Raw genomic sequence first — 14,937 nt, 5'->3', positions numbered from 1 at the left:
GGATATATCTTGTTATGATGATGGAAGGAGGGAGTTGAAACTGGGAGAGGATTGTGAAATATTATAATGGAGATGGTTGAAAATATCCCACTTAAACCTAGGTGGGAGACACTCATGAGGAAGCTATTATCTCATCATTAAAATCTAAGACTGTGTGTACTCTGCCAGTTTCTGTGTTATTTATATTACCCATTACTTCAAGGCTGTTATAGGGGCTATTTATAGGGGGTTTCTGATTCTGGAAGAAAATATAAATTAACAGGGGAACATAGTCACCATATATTTTAATTTTAAAAGAAGATTATAAAAAACCATAAAGATAGTAATCTCATTTACTTGGAAAAAAAAAATCTGTGCTTTCTATCATCTGGCTACCTAAAGATATATGTGCCAAGAAAATGTAATGGAAAGATACATACCAAGGTTCTGACAGTATCTCTGGATGTTGACTATATTTTTATTTCTTTTTCTTTTGCTTACCTGTATCTGTAATCTCTAATTTTCTACAATGAATATATTGTGCTTTTACAATAAGAAATAAATTGTGAACATGGTTGTGGAGTTATTAGACTGAGGGTATGGGTAGATTATAGGCAATGATCATGGAGTCTCAATGTTAAAAATGACTTTTAGGTTATAAGGCCAACCTCTGCAATATCTTTGCCAAGTGGTTTTCTACTTGTACACCTCTGATGGCAGAGAGCCTTCTGAGTCAGCCCATACCATATGCCTGCCTATGACTTCCACGCAATGGAGGTTTTACCCTTTGGAGTCATAAATTCTGGATTTTTGCAATAGCCTCCTACTCAGTCTACTTTCTACTCTTCCCTTGTTATAATCTATCTATTCTCACAAAGTGATCCTCCAAAAACCTTAGTCTTATCATGTTATTCTTCTGCTCAAAATTCACTTTCCAGCTCCTTTAGAGAAAAAGTCAAGGACTTTCCATGACTTAAAAGTTCCTATATCCTTGAATCTATCTCCTACATGAAAACCAGCTCCCTTGATAATTGCTTGTGCTTTTGAGGCCCATCACCTACCTGGGCATTTCACTTTGGACATTATTCTCCTTTTAATTTTCCTTTACAGTGATTGTTTTTTGAACTGAATACAGTATTCCTAGGATTATTGGACACCCCATAGCAGAGCATGATGTTTCCTTCCTTATTCTGGATACTTTATTCAATTCAGCCCAAGTTTGAATTATCCTGTTTAGAGGACATGTCAAGAAAGAAAGATCATGTTCTAGTTTCTTATTTATACACTGTTTATGGCTATGGGAATTTTCTAGTTCTGACACACACACACACACACACACACACCTATATATAGTTTCAGTCTGCTTATAAGGGGAAAAGAAAGGGAGAAAGAAGGCATAAAGAGGATTTGATACTAGGGAGTGAAACTTAGGGCAAAGTCAAGGCTCTCTTGGTGTTAGGAGAAGTTATCACCAACACAAATATGTTCTGGTTCTTTGAATTTTTAAAAGCTACAATCTATTTTTAATTTTTTTTTTTTTTTTTTTTTTAAAGATTTTATTTATTTATTTGTGAGAGAGAGAATGACAGAGAGCACATGAGAGGGGGGAGGGTCAGAGGGAGAAGCAGACTCCCTGCCGAGCAGGGAGCCCGATGCGGGACTCGATCCAGGGACTCTGGGATCATGACCTGAGCCGAAGGCAGTCGCTTAACCAACTGAGCCACCCAGGCGCCCCCAATCTATTTTTAATTTAACGAGATTGCACTGTCTTCTGTAAAAGGAACACAATGGTAGGCACTATTGGTGAAGATGGAAAATAGAGGATATAAGAGGAATTGCAGGACATGGATTTCATTCTCATAGGACAGATTGTCTACTTAGGGGTAGGTAGCATCCATGCCTGAAACAGAGAAAATAACACAGCCTGAGAGCAGACACAATGTACCATAAAATGAACAATAGACACAGGGGGGAGAGGACTGGTAAATTAAGGGCTGATGAGAGTCCACTGGTGTCCATGTTCCACTCAGTAAATATTTTTTGAATACCTACTGTCTGTACATGACTGTACTGAGTTCTATGGAAATGTACAAAAAGAATAAAACATTGACCCAACCCTCTATGTCTGTGGTCCAGTGGAATGCAAGATTAAGCAGTTATAGGAGTTTGTAAAGACTTGGGCAGATGAATGAAAAAGTTAAAAAATGACATAAAGTTACACATTCGGCATCATCTCAACTGTGTAAAAAGTTCCCAGAAGTTTAGAAGAAAGTATGCTAAAATGTTGAAAAATGTTAATCATGTCAGGGTGGAATTAGGGTGATTCCCCCCTCCCCCACCCTGCCTACGCCCAATTTCTTTATACTTTTATGTACTTACCAAATTTTCTATCATAAAATGCATCATTATGTTTTACAATCATTAAAAAAATAAATTCCACCCTTTTACTGACTTTGTCTTGCAGGATAATAAAGACTTGGTCCCTGATCCTGAGGTCATTTCCTAGCTTTTATTCTTATTGTCCTAACTTCTTTTCTGTAACACATACTTGACTTCTATGGATTTGTACTTTTCTAGTTTTTTCACATCTTGCATTTCTCTCTCTGCCTCCCCAGCCCCCCATCTGCATTTCTAGAGCTCCACCCTTTGCCCTTAGCCCTCTCTGGGGTTACTCTGTGCCCATGCTAAGAGACCTCAAGTGTACCACATGTGACCTCATGACACTCGAATTCTCAGGAGAATCAGGAGCTAGGTGCTCCTCTATAACACACATGTGCTCTGGCCCTTCCACATCAGATCATTTTCGAAGACAATGTAAGGCCGTAGGGCAAAGAGACAGGACTGGGTCGTATCTGAGCCTCTGTTTCCTCATTTGTAGAATTGCACCTAGGGTTATTACAAAGCTCCAAAGAGTTAAAATATGTAAAGTGCCCAGCATGGTGCCCACATGCAACAGCTGCTCCAGGAATGTTCTTTCCCTTCTTTTCCCCTTCCTCCACTGCTACCATCTGCCTGAATACAAGAATGACAATCTTCAGGGCATATTGTCTGCAGTTCTTATTATATACATCTATTAAAGATCCAGTTAATCTATTTTGGTTGCCATCAAAGCAAAGGATTGCCATCAAAATGTCTATTTATGCAAACAGAATGGAGTACTTTATTGATCCACCAATTAGTAGTGTTCTACTATTTTGGTCTAGTCTCAGCTTTTGGGAGTTTCTTTTGTGGTTAGCAGAATGTCAGTGAAATAAACAAATAAAATAAATGTATTGTGTGGGATTAAAACAGTAGCAAAAGGGATTATTGAAATTACTTAGTCTCATTTTTATGGTTTCGCTAATACTTGTTTTAGCTGTTTTTCTACCATTTGTGAAGTTTGAGGACGGTAGAGTCCTAGGAATCTGCCCCAACAACCTACACTAGAGTACTGAAAATAATTATGATTTATCTTGCCAGAGGATAGTTTTCTCTTCCCACCCCAATGTCCCTTAGTGTTAAAGTGAGAGGCAGTGTGGTATAGTGGGGAGTGTTTTGGACTTGGAATTAAACTAGCTGGATTTGCATTCAGGCTCCAAAGAGTGGGAAATAATTCCTACTTTATAGAGCTAGTGTGAAGATTAAATGAATCAGCATCTATGAAATAAGTTTTCAGAAAATGCTAGGAATGTAAGTCATTATTATTTCTTATGCTGACACACAAATCATCAAGAAATGCCTGTCTCTGGCCTTCTTGATGTAGGTAAATATTTATTTTGTTTTCCACCATGCTTGCCCTTTAAGCAATAGCAATGAAAGAAAAATAATGATCTTAAAAAAAAATTAGCAGCCAAAGATCCTCAGCTACTATATCTTTTGTCACTTAGCAAGTGTGTGGCTTAGAGTGGATGTTCAATAAATGTTTATTGAATGAGTAATGAATAAAAGAGATTTATTCCACTCTTGTGAGAGGAATAAAGTCATGGTGATTTTTTAACACAGGGATAGCCAAAATTCACTCACTGACCATTCTTGAAAAGGAACCATAAAGCTGTGATCAGCTAGGCTTGGAGCTCTGTGAACACTGTGTACAATATATGCTATTGGGTTTCAGGTTGGCTTCTAACTCTTAGTTTCAACTAATCTGTATTTTTTAATTAATGAACTTTAACATTTGTTAGGTACTTTGTAGTTAATGAAGCATTTTCATTTTGATATCTCCTTTAACATGATAGAGTTGTACTAATCCTTCATTATAGATGAGGAAATAAAATTCGAAGACATTAAGTAACTTGTTTAAGGTAGCAAGAAAGGTTAGAAGCAGAATGTGGCTGTGAACTCAGGTCCTTTGGGTCCAAGCCCAGGGCACCATGACCTAAGACTCCTGCTAGGGCTGCTGTTAATGTGGTATGTGCGTGTTTTGCCTCTGAGCTTCCCCCGGGCCTAGGATGAGACACTGGGAGGCAATTTGGTTTTGGAGGTGCGGAGGGGGAAGCTGGCTGTTCTACAATTGCTTGCTGAGCCATCTGCTCTCTCTTCCTCTTCAGAAATGATGCATTTGTTACTGTGGGCTGCTTTTGCCGAATACTTGGATTATGTCATTTTCCCTGTATGTCACATGTGGGGCATTTGGTGACATGCAACTCAGCCTACATTAGTTTCCCTATGTAATGTGATAGGTATAGGCACATTGGCTTTCATTTCAATGTCTGAATAGTTGTAATGCCATTTAGACAAGAGTCACATGTCTGCACAACAATAGGAGCCTTCACATTTCCAACTTCCCCTTTTGTATAGTGCTAATAGAAATTGGAGGAAAAAAATCGCTCACACACATACACACAACAAAAACAAACCAAAGGTACCTATTGATTAGATGGGATACTGGTCAACCGTGTCACTTAGTTTTGTATCATTCGCGACAATTGTGTGTGTGTGTGTGTGTGTGTGTGTTGGGGGAGTTGTCTCTTATTTTACAACTTAGTATCCAAACTTAGTCATACTTAGTAATCATTATTAACAATGATCCTGGGACAATTTATAAGTGAACCAGTGGCTGAAAGGCTCTTCTGTGTGGGTGGGAGAATTAATTTTTATTACTGGAGTAACATCAGTAAGATGATGATTAGGAGCCAACAGACTTGGGTTACTGTTGCTGCTCCTCTGCTTTATGACCTTGGGGAAGTCATTTTACCTCCTTAGGCCTCAGTTGTCCCATCTATAAAATGATGAATGCAAAGGATTTTTGGAAGTCCTAATTCTGCGGCTTTATGAGCATGTGATTTTGTGGTATGTAGAAATTAGAGACCACATGCATGGGACATATTTTCAGGGAACGTGGAAATGACTCCAAACATTGTTTTTCTCTCTGTGAGTAGAGGAAAGGATTATAGGAGGGTTGTCAGGCTGTGAAGATCTCTCCAAGCGTAGATGGAGTGTGGAGTTCATTGTTTAGCTATAAAGCCTATATGAGGCAACATTTTGGCAACAAAAGACTGGAGAAATTCCATTTCTGAGAATGTGTTTATCCCTCCATGGTTTATTAGGATATTCAGAATCTCTGAAAACTTGATGGGTGGTTGCTTATCTCAGACTGGATTTATGAATTGATTATATCTTCTTTGAATATATAATGAGTACTTACTATGTGGCGACCACTGTGCTCGATGCTGAGGACTCAAGGGTGATTTTAATTCATTACCTGACCTCAAGGGAGAAACTGTGTGGGGAGGAGTATATGGGAACTCTCTGTACTTTCTGCTCAACTTTTCTATAAGGCTAAAACTGCTCTAAAAAAAAAAAGTCTATTAAAAAAAATGATGGGGACTTATCAAAAGGACATAGGTACCAGCTTAAAGGGGCTCCCATTCTGGGACAATATGAACATCAAAATAATGATTTTGATTGATTATAATCCCTTGAATAAAATAGAAATCCATGAGCCCACAATGATTAAATAAATGAATAAAAAATGAACAGGTAGAGATTGAAAAGCTCTCCCTTATATGCCAAGTAATAAATGTAGAAAGAATTATGTAATTAAAAGATCATCATTTGGCAATTATCAAAAAGAAGGGAAATGGAAACTCTTGTGCACTACTGGTTGGAATTTACTCTTGTCAGCTATCCTGGAAAACAATATAACAGTACTTAGTGTGCATACATTCTATGGTCCAGCAATCCACTCCAGGATGTAAATTCCTACAAAGGTACAAAGGGATGCTGTACAAGTATGTGATAGAAAGTTGAAGGTATATTTGACTTTCTTCCTGCAGATGATGGATAAATGAGATATACTGGATGGATATTATAAAATATTACATGGTAATAAAAATCAATAAATTTTAATAGACACACAGCATATAGATTCTACACACACACACACACACACACACACACACACACACACCCCACACGTAAAGTGCCTATTGTTGAATGAGAAACTGACAAACTGTTTACCCAAGTGGTTGTACCATTTCACCCTCGGATCAGCAGGATATATGAGAATTCCAGTGCCTCCACATCCTTACAAAAACTTGATGTGGTCAGTTTATTTAATTTTAGCCATTCTAATAGATAAGGGACGGTATCATTGTGGTTTTGATAAGCATTTTTTTTAATGACTGATGTTGAGCATCTTTTTATGTGCTTATTTTCCCTCTATATGTCTTCTTTAATCAAATCTTTTGCCCATTTTTAAATTGGGTTCTTTATTTTCTTATTTTTGAATTTTGAGGTTTTTATTTTTTTAAAGATTTTATTTATTTATTTGACAGACAGAGAGTTAGTGAGAGCAGGAACACATACAGGGGGAGTGGGAGAGGGAGAAGCAGGCTTCCCGCCGAGCAGGGAGCCCAATGTGGGGCTCGATCCCAGGACCCTGGGATCATGGCCTGAGCCAAAGGCAGACTCTTAATGGCTGAGCCACCCAGGTGCCCCAATTTTGAGGTTTTTAAAAAAGATTTATTTATTTATTTGAGAGAGAGCAAGAGTGAGCAAGGAGGAGGGGCAGAGAGAGAGTCTTAAGTAGACTCTGTGCTGAGCGCAGAGCCTACATGAGGCTTGATCTCACAACCCTGAGATGACGAGTGAGCCAAAACCAAGAGACGGGCACTTAACCAGCTGTCCCACCCAGGTGCCCCTTGAATTTTGAGTTTTAGATATATTCTAGGTTGAAGTCCTTTATCATATATTGTATTCATATAGATAATTTGCATTTACATATCCTATATATACTTGTATTTATGTGCTTGTATTTCTGTATACTTGTGCTCTAATACAAGTACTTTGCAAGAATATTTTTCTAGTCTGTGATTTGTCTTTTCATTCTCTTAACAATGTCTTTTAAAGAAATTTTGAATTTTGATGAAGTTTAAGGTAGCATTTTTCCCTTTTAGGAATTTTGCTTTTGTTTTCCTATATAAGAAGTATTTGCCTAAACTAAGGTCACAGAGATTTTTCTCTTATATTTTCTTTTCTAAGTTTTATAGACTTAGGTTTCACACTTATGTTTATGATCCATTTTCAGTTAATTTTTGAATACAGTACAAAATATGAATCAAAGATCATCTTTTTTTTTTTTTTAAAGATTTTATTTATTTGATAGAGACACAGCGAGAGAGGGAACAGAGCAGGGGGAGTGGGAGAGGGAGAAGCAGGCTTCCCGCGGAGCAGGGAGCCCGATGTGGGGCTCGATCCCAGGACCCTGGGATCATGACCTGAGCCGAAGGCAGACACTTAACTGACTGAGCCACCCAGGCGCCCCAAAGATCATCTTAAGAATATAAATATTTCATTGTTATAACACCATTGGTTGAAACAGTGATCCTTTCTCCAATGAATTGCCTCTGAATCTAATTTGTTAAAAATTAGTTGCCTAGAATGTATGGGTCCATTTCTGGGCTCTCTTATGTTCCATTGATCTAGTTCTCTATCATTTCACCAATAATACACTGTTTTGATTGCTATAGGTTTATAATGAGTCTTTAAATCAGGCAATGTTAATTCTCAAACTTTGTTCTTCTTTTTCAAATTTGTTTTGGCTATTCTAGGTTCTTTGCATTTTATATGAATTTTGATATTGAGTTGTCAATATCCAGAAAAAAGCATACTAAAATTTTTATTGGGATTGCATGACATCTATAGATCAATGTAGGAAGAGCTGACCCCTTACTAATATTGAGTCTTACAACCTGTGAATGAGGAATACCTCTCCATTTATTTCGGTTTCCCTTAATTTCTCTCCGCAATGTTTTGTATTAAGTATTGCTCATATTTTTTCAGATTTATCCCTAAGTAAGAAATTCTTTATTTTGATATAGTAAAATCCATTAATATATGTATATATATTTTTACAATATGGTTTGTGCATTATGGCTTTTAAGAAAGTTTTTCATATCCCTAGGTTACAAAGATATTCCCATATTTTATTCTGTTAGCCTTACAGTTTTACCTTATACAGAAAAGTCTTTAATCCATTCTGAGTTCACCTTTGTAAATGATGTCAGACAGGAGGGACCAACTTTATTTCTATCCATATAGTGAGTCATTCTTTCCAGTGCCACCTAGGTAAATTATTTTCTCCTTATTTTAAAATGCTTCTTTATCATATACCAAATTTCCATACATATGTGGGTTTATTTCTGAGTTCTCCATTTGGCTTCATTGACCTATTTGACCCTCACCAGTCCCATACTGTTTTAATTACAGTAGCTTTTTAGTATGTCGTTTCTGGTTGGAGGAAATCACTCCCTCCCTTCTCTTCTTTTTCAAAGTTTTACAAGCTATTTGAGGACTTTTATAACTTCAGGTTTGGATGGTTTGTTTAAATGTTTTTAAAAAGCTGAGATGTTTTTTGTGATTGCACTGACTTCATAGATGAAGTGGGAAGAATTGATGAGGTTAATCATCTCTTTGTGAACCTGGCATAGCACTCCATTTACTCGGATCTTCTTTGATGTCTCTTATTAGGAGTTTTCCTTTGTTCTTTGCCTTAAATGCTTTGCCAATAATATTTCAAGCCTTCACTAATGTACTCTCTTTGTGTGTTGGGCATTCCTTCAGCACTCAGACAGGTAGTTTACAACTCTGCCTTAGCCTTCCCCTCCTGCTTATACAGAGCCTCAGGTCAGAGGTGATAAATTAGGTCTTTCCTGGGCATGTTCATTGTTGTGTATGTGCACATGGCTTTCTGGATTACAGGAATATGTTGGCGGTTTTCAAAGCCCCTTATGGACCAGAACCAGATTTTTTTTTTTTTTATGTTTTTAAGGTCAGCTTCTTCTTGGCCCCAACTCTTATCAACATTATAGGGAGCCCCATGTTAAATTGTGGCCACTGATTGTTTTAGACACATATCTCAGGGAAAAGGCTGTTCTCACTGAGCAACCTTGGACTCGGGTTGTATAAAGATAAGCTCTGCAAATGGGGGTTACCAGGGAAACTGCCAGACAGGTTTAATGGCAACAGTTCTCTGGAGCTGGGGCTTCTGGGCAGCTCCAAACATGTCCCCCTCCTCTAGTGGCTGCAAGGTTGCTGGTTTTTGTAGCTACCATGATCTCAAGGCTGGTTCCAAGACTACCACGGACATGGGAGAGGAGGATGGGAATAGGGCAAGATACCACAAAACTCACTGCTTATATTAAGATACAGCCATTTTTCTTGAATAACTCATTCTTAGGTTGTTGAAAGTCTTTGGTTAATCTCCAGAGTTCTGAAAAAGTTGATTTTGTGCCCCTCCCGCCCTGCCCTCCATTTCTTCCCTGGTTTTCTTGTTGCTTTTATGGAGGAAGAGATTTTCAGAGGTTCTTAATTCATCATTCTGGAAGTCAGTCTCTGCTAGGTGCTTTTTAAAAATCCATTGACATACTCATGATTTTTTTTTTTAGTTATTTAGTATTTTGAGTTACAACAATAGATTTCTTTTGCATTCCTAGGGAAAAATCCTTATGATCATGATATACAATTTTAAAATATATTTTTGAATTCAGTTAATATTTTACTTAGAATTTTTGTGTCTATATTTGCTTGTTTCAATCTCATCCATTTTAAAAGTTTGATTATATTAGTCTCAGACAATGAGTTAAATTGTTTTATCTTATTTTCTATATTTTTGGAAAAACTTGTATAAGATAGAGATGATCTGTTTTTTGAAAGTTCGGCAAAATGCACCTATAAAATCAGTGTGCCTGGGTGGCTCAGTCAGTTAGGCATCTGACTCTTGATCTCAGCTCAGGTCTTAATTTCAGGATCGTGCGTTCAAGCCCCAAGTTGGGCTCTCAACTGGGCGTCGAGCCTACTTTAAAAAAATGCACCTAATAAAATCAACTGGGCTGGGCAGTATTTGGGAGGATATGTCAATTTCCTGAATGAATGGTTGTGGTGAGATTTAAGTTTATTTCTTATTCTTTTGTCATGCTTTACTCTTTTCCTCTTTTTTATTACTCTCCGATTCTCAAAAACCTAGTTTTTGCCTCAGAGCAAAATATCACACAAAAATTTCTAATGATGACTTCTGCTTCTCGCAGAAGATTATTTTCAGAACTTTTTTTTCTTTTAATTTTTAGGATGATGGATTTCTCTTTCTTCTGCATTATTTTTTAGAGGCCTCATGTTGTATGTTTGTATGTTGTTTACTCATTTTCATATGAGAGAGTTATCATGCAGAGGTTTTTACAAAAGAAAGATTGCGCAACTTCTCCTTTTTCTGTTTTCTATGCCAAATCCCTTCTTAGATCTATAGTTGGTTGCATGCAAATTTGAGCCCAATTCTAGGTATTTGTCCAGTATTCATGCGGTGTGGTTCTGCTCACCAGTGTGCTATCTTCTGCTTTCTCTTTCTGGTTTGTTGATGCCTTTGAAACAACAATGGAATAAAAGACAAGCTACAGTCCACCAAATGAACTGTAGTGTGTCAGGGCTCTTTCTTTTTTGCACCTGCCTACTGTTCTTTCCTTGGAAAGGATTTCTATTCCAGCATACAATCGCTGTTAGTTTTGCTTTCTTAGTGAAATACCATTTCCCCCTTTTAACAATCTTTTCCTAGAAGTATCTTCTCTGAATGAATGTGGAAAGAAGAGAGGGTTGAAAGAAAAGTCATAAAAAAGGAATATCATAATATCAGAAGAATAGATTCTCAATGATCTGATTGGCCCTGATTCTGGTTTTCTGAGCCAGGGAAGAGATTGTGAATGAGAGACAAGTGCCTTCATATTTTATTTCACATTGTTTGGACTTTTTATTTATTATTACTGGTGTTGTGAAGCAGAAGGAAGCCACCGGTTGTCTTTCTCAATCCAGCTCCATAGGTCTCATAGATACTGAAAATTCCTCCCAGATTCTGGCAACCAGCTTGCTGCATGTCTCAGTTTTCAGACTTGTTTTTAATTTTGGACTTCTCCTCTCTTGGTAATTTTACTGGGCTGCTGGAAGTAACTGCATCAGGGATTGTTGATTTGCTTCCATTTTAAAAAGGAATTCCATTGCAAATGAATTTAAAAATAATTTTTCAAGTTATATTAGGAATAGTTGAGGTTCACTTTCATGTTGCTTTAATTTACAGATTAACCTGTGGAGGATTTTCATTCTTTTTTTTTTTTTTAAAGATTTATTTATTTGAGAGAGAGAGAGCAAGCAGGGGGAAAGGGCAGAGGGAGAAGTCAAGAGAGAATCCTGAAACAGATTTCAGGATTCCGCTCCCCACTGAGCAGGGAGCTCGATCTCAAGACTCTGAGATCATAACCTGAGCCGAAATCAAGAGTTGGCTACTTAACCAAGCCACCCAGGCACCCTGGGTTTTCATTCTTATAATATTTGTTCTTTCCTTTTTGGAATTTTAATTCACAATTTAACATAAATTGTACTTAAAAAAACTCTATTTTACATTTTTCTTGTTGATAGGAATACATTGTTTTTATTTTAATTTCTGATACTTTTAATGGTATGGAAATGGTATAGAGAAATACTATAGGTGTGTGCATTTATTTTATCACTGACTACTTTGTTGAGCTCCTTTAATAGCTTTGATAATTTTATGGTTGATTAAAAAATTTTGTATGCAATCATATTGTTGGAAATTAACATTTTCTTGTTTGTCTCTAACATCTCAAATTATTTAAGTGCCACTGCATTTGTAAGAACCTGAAATGCAGTATTAATTAGTAAGCAGTGACAATGGCATTTAAGTTTAGTTTCTGATGTTAGTGAGAACACCTCTAATGTTTTCCTCAGTTACACAGAATGCTAGCTTGTGGTTTTAAGTAGATACTGCTTTGCATTGAATGTCTTTCCACATAGTAAGGATTTAATAACATTTTGTGAAGTCAAAGGGAAAAAGCTTTCTATTTTGTGTTTAAAACTTATAAATAAGTTCTAATGTTTTTTGAAAACCCTTTGGGCATATATATATATATTTTTTTAAAAGATTTTATTTATTTGAGAGAAAGAGAGAGAGAGAAACAGCATGAGAGGGGAGAGAGTCTGAGGGAGAAGCAGGCTCCCTGATGAGCCGGGAGCCCAATGTGGGACTCGATCCCAGGACTCCGGGATCATGACCTGAGCCGAAGGCAGTCGCTTAACCAACTGAGCCACCCAGGCGCCCTGGGCATATATTTAAATACAGTTCTTAATATTTATACTATTAATGTGGTATATTGTTTTGGTAATTTTTCTTATTTCTTATGTGGAATATTCCTTAAATTACTGTGACAATTCCCACTTGTTCATTGGTGTATTGTTTTTTTAGTGAATAGCTGAATTCTGTTGCTAATATTTTGTTTACCATTTTTGAATGCATATTAATAGGTGAAATTGGCCTATAACTGTTTTATTATCTTTATCAGGTTGTAGACCCAAGATCATAGTTTACTTATGGTCTTATCGTTTTTGCTATGTTCAAAAGTGGTTTATAATACAGTTGATATTATTCCCTGATCATTTTAGATAATTTATCTATAAACTCATATAATCCCTCTGTTTTCTTTGATCTTATCTTCCATTTGTTTTTCAGTTTTTGTTTGTCATATTTTATAAAAAGAAATTATTCATTACATGAAGTTCATTTTCATACAACTGTGTATTCACTCATTTTATTTTGTATTTTAATTAGTATTCTTTCTCACTTTAATTTATTTGCATTTTACTTTTGATTAAATTTTTGCTGTTGATCTATCTGTTTTTAGCAAGTCAGATCATGACTTTATTTTTCAATTATACTTCTGTTCCATTTTCCAGTATGCTTGTTTAATTTTATTTTTCATTTTTCTTATTTTTGTTTGGGTTGCCTTCTTATCCTTTAAAATATTCAGCTGATTTTCTTTAATTTTTTTAAGACTGAGATGAATAACATCTGACTTTTTTCTCTAAGAGTTACTTTGGCTGAATTCAGTAGATGCGTTGAGTTTTCAAGAACATCACTTTCGGGTGCCTGGGTGGCTCAGTCGTTAAGCGTCTGCCTTCGGCTCAGGTCATGATCCCAGGGTCCTGGGATCGAGTCCCACATCAGGCTCCCTGCTTGGCGGGAAGCCTGCTTCTCCCTCTCCCACTCCCCCTGCTTGTGTTCCTGCTCTCGCTACCTCTCTGTCAAATAAATAAATAAAATCTTTAAAAAAAAAAAAAAAGAACATCACTTTCTGTGTTATCTGCTGTTCTATTCTTAATTATCATCCTGTAAATGCATTGTGTTTATAGGATTTCTTTTACATATTCAAAGGTTTTGTTCATACTCTTATTATTAATTTCATAATGACAATTTCTGTGGCTTGTTCTGTATACAACTTTGTCAGAGTACCTAAAGTTTGTATTACTTGGGGGATGGTGAGCTCTGTTCAAAAACTTTGGAGAGGAATGATGGATGAAGAGCATATTTAGCTCTTCTTTAGCTGTATTAAGGTCAAGGTTATTATAACATTATTAAGGCTAATGTATGAAAAACAGAATTACCAATGTAACTCTGTGGGTTACACATATGATAAAGAAACTGGTGAACAGCTATATTATGCTATAAGAACTTTTCTATAAAGCTCATTTTCTTAATTTGTCTACACCATTTCATCGTTTACAGAGCCATTTTCGTAGATACTTTAATCTGATCCCTCTAAGAACTCTATGAGAAACAGGCAAGTCGGCATGTGCTGTTAATCCATTTTACACATGAGGAAGTTAAGGCTCATGGAAGTCAATGCTTGACTCGAGTCCCCAGCTTAATTAGTGGAGTATCAGGAAGTAGGACCCAAGCCCCTTGCCTCCTAGTCCTATGCTTACTGCACAATGTCACGGTCCTCTAGGTCCTAAACTGAAACACTGCAGTGTGGTTTCTTTTCTAGTAGTTGGCTACAAATGATACATAATTTTAATAACATATGCTTATTTCCAGAGAAAGGATTTTACTCCCATTCTATGCCAGTGTTATTTTAATGTGTGACATTACATAGCAGGCTGCATACTTTTACATGAAAAAATTTTAGGAAAAAATGTTTGCATGTATCTATTTTTGCAGATCCATTCTAATTTAAGGAGTCATGATGATTGAAAACCTGTATTTCAGAACAAATTAGAGTAAAAATTTCTGTTACATCTTGACTTTTACCTCCTTTGAAGCCAATGTAATTCTAATGGAATCTAGGGAAACATTTTGAATTCCTACCCTGAATTTCATGAATGAAGTCACAGGACAGGTGTGTGTGTGTGTTGGAATCCTATACTTTCCTTCCTGACTCACTGTATCAAAGAACTGAGCACCAGAGCTTTTTGCTAGGCCTAAGACATAGTTTAACAATTGTAGTGATAATAATACCTATTTGTTCCTCTACTTAGTACTTCAAAGTTTATAAAACTGATGCCCAGGTACTCTTTTTAAACTCCCATGAGAAAGACAGACTATTTATAAAAATAGTCTTATTTTATAAATGAGGAAATCGACTAAAGGGTATGAAGGGTCTTGCCTAGATTCACAATGGGTGGAATTCTGGCTTAAACCTGTAT

The sequence above is a fragment of the Neomonachus schauinslandi genome, chromosome 13 (genome assembly GCF_002201575.2).
Source record: "Neomonachus schauinslandi chromosome 13, ASM220157v2, whole genome shotgun sequence".
NCBI lineage: Eukaryota > Metazoa > Chordata > Mammalia > Carnivora > Phocidae > Neomonachus > Neomonachus schauinslandi.
Note: the sequence above shows the minus strand (reverse complement) of the source record.